Source organism: Thamnophis sirtalis, unplaced genomic scaffold (assembly GCF_051295495.1).
Source record: "Thamnophis sirtalis isolate CommonGarterSnake01/CBP01778 unplaced genomic scaffold, rThaSir2_p1.2 scaffold_7, whole genome shotgun sequence".
NCBI lineage: Eukaryota > Metazoa > Chordata > Lepidosauria > Squamata > Natricidae > Thamnophis > Thamnophis sirtalis.
Window position 1 is genome coordinate 58,844,717 of NW_028261387.1, and position 7,435 is coordinate 58,852,151.

The 7,435-nt window shown below is 36.0% G+C and overlaps 1 long non-coding RNA gene across 1 annotated transcript; it reads right to left on the bottom strand.

Moving 5' to 3' along the window:
* Positions 1-1,220: 1,220 nt before the first annotated feature.
* LOC106538276 (uncharacterized) lies at positions 1,221-6,388 on the bottom strand. Its single transcript, XR_001312712.2, has 3 exons — positions 6,240-6,388; positions 2,796-2,853; positions 1,221-1,653 (listed from the first exon to the last, which is right to left on the bottom strand). It is a non-coding gene; the product is annotated as an uncharacterized LOC106538276 (long non-coding RNA).
* Between the last annotated feature and the right edge of the window lie 1,047 nt (positions 6,389-7,435).

Sequence of the window (7,435 nt, forward strand, 5' to 3'; positions counted from 1 at the left end):
TCTCCTGCTTAGTCTTAGAGGGAAATATTACCATCTCCGAGAATGTACACTAGATGCTTGTGCACAACGGTTGATGATTCGTATATACTATCCTTCACCTTCAAGAAATCTCATCTGGCTGGATCCATAGGGTACACCAGAGGTGATATTCAGCCAGTTTGGACCAGTTTGCCCAAACTGGTAGTCGAAATCTCAGGTGGGCCCGCCCACCCGCCCCTTATTTAGGCACGTTTTTGAGGTGGTGTGCATGTGCACAAGGCATGCATGTGAGCAAAGCAGAAGCCGGGCACATGCATGAAGTGAGCATGTGTGTGCGTGGTGAACCGGTGGTAAGAAAAGGTGAAACCCACTGCTGGGGTACAATGCTAGTGACACAGCAGCATTTTAAAGCATCCTTCCTCAATCTAATATCTTCTATATGGGTTAGACTATAATATTATGAGAGTTGAAGTCCAACATAACTGGAAGGCACCAGAGTAGAGAAAGCTGTCCTCAAGAAGATAAATGTTCGTAGCAAGGTAAGAGAAAAAATTATGAATAATGAATATTTAAGATGTGTGCTATCTGTTCTGATCACAAAAGCACTCTTCTGAATGGGGCTTTATAGTCAGAAATATTTGACACAAATGGAATACCATATTAAAATATTTCCAACATCTTAGAAATACACACACACACAGGAAATTATGAACATAATTTAAGATCACTATTTGCAGAAGGAGAGTGATATTTGAGAAAAGGTAGCTGAGCATATCAAATCAATGATTCTCTTCTCTGGGATGAAATGATAAAATGCATTTCTATGACCTCAATTCTGCAGATAATATTGCCCTGCCTAGTTTAACATATTGCTTATTGGAAGAAAAGATCCTGCAGACAAGGCAAAGATAAGCTGTAAACAGCTACCTGTGCAATGAAAGTAAAATGGCCCAGGACAAAGGCATTTTACAAAAAGTCAGCTCAGGAGAGAAATGGGAATTGTATATTACATGTCAAACAATTGTTTTCAACTTGAAATGCTAGATAAAACCACCTTTAACATTAGCGTCCTATTTTCTATGAACAAATTATTCTTAATTAAAACTATTGAATACCCTTTAGTGGTCAATTTCACTGCAAAAATTTATTTGGTTCTACACCAATATTTTGTTTTCAATTGTCAGTATACAAACAACTGAAATAAGCATATTTACATTTGCAGGAATGTTCTGCTACTTCCATATTTATATCCGAATTCAGTATTGAACATTTATAAAATCTGTGGACGGAGGATTATGTTACAGGAAAACATATATTGTTAAAGAAAATGTAATAAAATTTATGGAGATATCATCGGCATTATTTGAGAATATAATGCAGCATTCACTTGTACTTGCAAAAGGAGTTGCACCCGACCAAATACAAGTGCTTTTGATTATTATAGGCTGACCCATCAATTTTCAGTATGTGAAAAGACTGCAAACCATTATTAATAGAAATCCTCTCTTCTGGGAACATTGTATGATTTTGGGAAAATACACCTGCCTTCCATTCAGACAGCAATATCTCCTGATAAGTCTCAAATTTCTCCTTTGCACTAATTATAATTAATCAATCTGGAAAGTGGCAATTCATCTCCATCTCCTTAGTCAGATGACTCCAGATCAGAGCATACTGCAAAATACTAGAAGAGGTTAATTCCACCATTAATCAATATAAGGAGCAGAATGTATAGTGCTGCCCTATATTTTATTTCATTTTATTTTATTTAGTTTGTCAAGCATGTATAAGATAACAAATATAAGTATAAACATAATTATGAATACAGGAAATGGATATGAATAAGTGGGGACAGTAGGACAGGGATAGTAGGCACATTGGTGCACTTAGGCGCACCCCTTGCAGACCTTTTAGGAATGGGGTGAGGTCAACAGTAGACAGTTTAAGGTTAAAGTTATGGTGGTTTGGGGATGAAACCACAGAGTCAGGTAGTGCATTCCAGGCATTGACCACTCTGTTACTAAAGTCGTATTTTCTGCAATTGAGTTTGGAGCAGTTTACCTTAAGTTTGTATCTATTGTGTGCTCATGTATTGTTGTGGTTGAAACTGAAGTAGTCATTGACAGGTGGGATGTTGTAGCAGATATTTTTGCTATGCCAAGGTCAGACCGAAGATGACATAGTTCTAAGTTGTCTAAGCCCAAAATTTCAAGCCTGGTGGTATAAGGTATTCTGTTGTGAATGGAAGAGTGGAGGCCTCTTCTCATAAAATATCTCTGGACTCGCTCAATTGTCTGATATGCAGTGTGGGTTCCAGACAGATAAGTTCTATTTGAGGATAGGTCTAGCAAAGGTTTTATATGCCCTAGTTTGCAATACAATATTATTGGAGAAGACGCTTTGCAAAACTTAATGCCTTTTTGGCAATGCTGTTACAGTGAGCTCTGGCACTTAGATCATTAGAAATGAATACTCCCAGGTCCTTAGCAGAGTGAGGGTCATCCACGAGGTCATATCCGTCCAGCTTGTATTTGGTGTTCTGATTTTTTTTTGCCACTATGTAAAACAGAGCATTTGTTGCTTGAGATTTGGAGTTGCCAATTGTTTGACCATTCTTACACATGGTCAAGGTCCCTTTGTAGGGCAGCAACATTGTCAGTGGTGTTGAATAGTTTTACATCATCAGCAAAGACAACGCAGTTGCTTATGATATGATTGCAAAGGTCATTTATGTAAAATTTATGATGTAGAAGGGACAGTCTAACTCTACCATGTATTGTACAAAAGAAATTGTAGTAATACTCTGCAGACCTTACTTATTCTTCAACTACATGAAGTCTATCAGTTGCCAAATGGGATTACGTTTCAAGAAACCTATGAACACGAGGAAAAGAACTTTAAGTGTAGTGTTCTTTGTTGTGAGTATGAAAGGCATCATTCTGACATAACCTTATTTAAAGATTGCTTACAAGGCAATAAAAAGGAGCCGGATCTCTTTCTCTTGGTCAGCAAAATGTTTGATCTCTTATTATTCTTCAGCATACCCTGAAGTATCTCAGCCACTTCTAAAAATTTAATCTCTAGAGATTTTTAGGATAAAAGCGTCCATCTCCGACAATTTTGCACAGAAAGGATTCTTTTGCTGGCGCTGGGTTTAGAGTGAGAAGAGGAAGAGATATAATTTATATCTACTTATGTGGGGACAAAAGATTAAAATAATACTCAATAGTTTTTTTTAAAAAAACCAATATATTACATTGTTTCCTGTGAATAGTATTTATGAATGTTCTAGGAAAATACACCCAAATAGTGAACAGGTCCATTTAGAAAATATAGCCAACCTTTGGCTGAGAGAATGGGGAAGGAAGACACCATATATTATCATGGCATATGATATCCTAAACCTGCAGATAGTCTTTGTAACTAATACACTGAGTCTGTGGAAAAACAGACACAATAATACAAGATATTTTTTACACACACTCAGTCTGGGAGAGAGGTAGGGAAAAGTGAAGTGGGCTAAAAGTTAGTTGGTAGTGATTGCAGTCAAAGGGAAAGAGATGGAGGAAAAAGTTGGCAAGCAAAGATGAATTTCGGCAGTCCTGGGTTGCAGATCCTTAGATAATTCATTGTAGGGGAAAATAAGACAATTCTAAAAAGTACATACTTTAAGCTTTCATTGTTTGTCTCCTGATTATGTGTTATAATTTTTGCATGTGGAGAAGTTCATCAAGCTTTCATAGAATTCCAACATTTTGAACTCTTATATAGCAGTAGCCACTTAGACTTATATACCTTTCTAAGTGGTTTACAGAGTCAGCATCCCAACAACTTGGGTTCTCATTTTACCAATCTCAGAATGATGGAAGGTTCAGTCAACCTTGAGTCGATGAGAATCAAACTGCTGGCAGTCAGCAGAATTAGTCTGCAATACTGCATTCTAACCACTGTGCCACCACAGCTCTATATGAACGCAAACCTGTGGTTGTTGCCTGTAGTAAAAGAAGGGTGAGCAAATGAACATTCCAGGCAAAAATGGCGGACTAGTAAAGCAATTAGACCATGGAGCAATTAACTATGTTCCTTTGAAGGCAGAAACTGAGAGAAAGGGGAATTGAAGCTCTCTTTGTCTCCACTAGCTGGATGCTGCTTGCATAATTATATTTTGAAAAGGCCAATCTCAAAGGCAAATGAATACCTTTCTACCCTGAATATGTTACAAAAAAACAGGGGGGAAAACCCAGAATGATTCATAGGAAAGACTTGGCATGCTGTATTTTGTCTGAACAATCACTACAAATTCACAAAACCATGTGTTTTAAATTGGTTTTACCTGCTCCACTTGTCTGTATTAGATGTTCTAGAAATTGACTACAAAAATTAGAACATGTGGTGGACTATAATTTGAGATACTTGAAAAAATCTCAGTCTTTGCTTTGCTTTCATGAAATGGTTGAGTGCAATCTGGAATCTCTGGGTTTTATTCTTTATTCTTTTAAAAAAAAATTGCTTGAAATATTTTGCAATGTTTTGTTTTTAAGCCATCCTGAATACTATAATGGAATGAGAGTATGAAATATTTCAAATAAATAATGATATGGGCAATTAGCAAAGATGAATTACCTAATGATTTTTAAAAATGCCTCTACCAGTATATTGTAAATATTATTACTCAATTGCTTTTGATTTTGGACAAATTTGGTTAGAACTTGGAATTTTTAAAGACACAAAGAGATAAGATGGTAAGTGCAAAATAAGATTTTCCTAATTATTTTAGTGACTCTCATTTAACTTTTTAATAAATGACATGTTTATAAATGTCAGTAGCAATTAGTTTTTTCCCTAAAAGATTATGGAATAGCTGCTGTATACTGATGAGATCACACTTTGGGGCTACAGAGATTCCTAGTCTCCCTTGAGATTATTGATTAAAATGATCTTGCAATTAATTATAACAAGACAAAGGTTTTGAGCAACAGACTTTCAGCATAAACGGGACCTAGATTCATAGATTGTACTGTAGCAAAACATTTTGCCAATTGGTAACAGTAACCTGTTTCTTATGTGAGGCTTGAACTTCTCAGAGTTAATCCATGTGGTTGAAAATCAGTAGTAAAAACACTTATATTCAGAAATGTTGTTGGGGAAAAGGTGGCCTTCACACACAAACATGCACACAAATTTTGTGTGTGTGCGTGTGTGTCCGCACACACACACACACACAACCCCCCCCACACGTACATATGTGTGTATCCATATAATTTAAAGACAATATAAAAACTAACAGTAACTAATGCAGATAAAGAGAAAGACAAATAACAGTGCAGAAAAAAAGAATATAAAGATATAGAATAAAGCTTCCAATTTTTTTGCAGCAAATAGAAGTATAATTACAAAATCATCTCTTACTCCATGATTAGGAAAACAAAAACCCTCATTTTTTCTATTAGCCATTTTTTCCTAATCATCTAAACTACAAATTGTGAAGTATTTTTCTGTTTCATGCAAAAAGTCTGTAAGGGATTTTCAGTCAGCCATACATATAGATACTGTCTTTTCTATAATCAGAGACATTAATTTATCCAACTCCGCAAGTTTCATCAGCTTCATCAACCATTCCTTGGTGCAGATGTCATATATTATGCAAAGTTCTATGAGTTTTTCCTAGTTACCTGTCAGAAAAAAAGTGTCTCTAACTGCAGACCCAACATTTTCTCTTTTTTTTCTTTTTAATAGCTTTATTGATTAGCCTATAGGCCATATCAAATCACAAAGTCCAAACACATATCACCAAGAAATCCTATACAAATAATTTAAAATAAGAGTGGGGTAAAATACAATAGTTATAGGATAAGATAAAATATCATTTAATGCTTAAGTATGTTAAATAGAATAAAATGACATAAAATTATATTTCTGTGTCACCCTTACAATCTAGTCCAATCTGCCCCATGTATGCAGATCTCAAGCGAACCACTTTGTTTAAGTACTGTGCTTTATTAAATGTTATGTTCAGGTTCTGGCCACACATAAAGTAAGTTGTTTTGATATGGGGATCCATGTTGTTTCTTAAAATAAAGCTTCTAGCATTATTACTTCATGGAACTGAGGGAACTGATCCCTCAACTCTATGTGTTAGTCATAGCCCTGAAAGTTAATCTAAGTGTACCAAGTTGTACTCCCACCTTATTTCCTTGAACAGAGGCTTAACGTCTCTAAGAGATAACTTCCCTTAGGAATAATACATATGAAAATATTACCTGTTCATTTGTTCCTTCCAGGAGACCCAAGAAAGATGTTTTAGGACAAATGCAGTCTGACCTGAAATGTAGGATGTGAACTAGATCTGGCCATCGTTTCCTATAAGTTCTTATGTTGTCTATTGGGACCTTCTCATCTTTCCCCCTCTGCTGCGAAGAAAATAATTAAGAAATATAATTATGTGATCCGATTAGAGTTCGGTGCCCTAGCATATAATAAGGCAATTCAATAGCTTTCTTTAATTAAAAAGTCCCATTGTTATGCAACGTATCTACCAGTTAAGGATTTTCCAATATGAAAGGCACTAACTCAGTTTTGCAAATGCAGTTAATGCCACTGGTAGATTTTGAAATATTTATTTATCAAATTGCTATACTGCCCATCTCATATGCATGCCTCTGGATGATTTACAAATAAAATCATGCAATCATATTTTAATTTTTAAAAAAAAACAGAATTAAAACAAAAACATAATAATTGAACAATTAAAAATTAAATGCAGAAGAAGCACTTTCAAATCACCAGCCCTCCCCCTGGTTACATACCACTCCAAAACCCACCCACCCACCCTGCAAGTTGACAGAACCAGTCTTGGCATTCTTCCAAAAGGCCAGGAAAGTGGGGGATCATCTCATCTCTGGAGACAAGGTGTCCTATAGGACAGGGACAAAGGCAGAGAAGGCTCTCTTCCTAGAACCTGCCAACCAAATCTTTTTACTCAATGAGGTCACCAACTTACTTCCTGCTGGCTGGTTGGGATGAGTCAATAAAATAGGGTTGAGATAGTTTCTCAGATAATCTGATCCTATGCTACGAAAGGCTTTAGAGACTTCAGCACTTTGAATTGGATCCAAAAGCAAACTGGAAACCAATGAAGCTCAGACAGCAGAAGTGTTGTATGTGCAACTCTAGGAGTGCCCAAAACTTCTCATAGTCCTGCATTCTGCATCAGCTGCAGCTTCTGGATACCCTTTAAGGATAGCCCACAGGTTGTTGCAGTAGTCAGTACCAGAGATAACCATATCTATGTCTTTGTTTGCATGATTGAGAATTTGCTCCATTATTTGTTTTACTGTTTTATGTCAGCAGTATGAATACAGAAAAAATTCTATGTTGCGAAATAAAATCCACTGATCATTTTAAATGTATATTTATTTTTTTATCCACAAAAGATAAACGTTTTTGAGGCCACCAT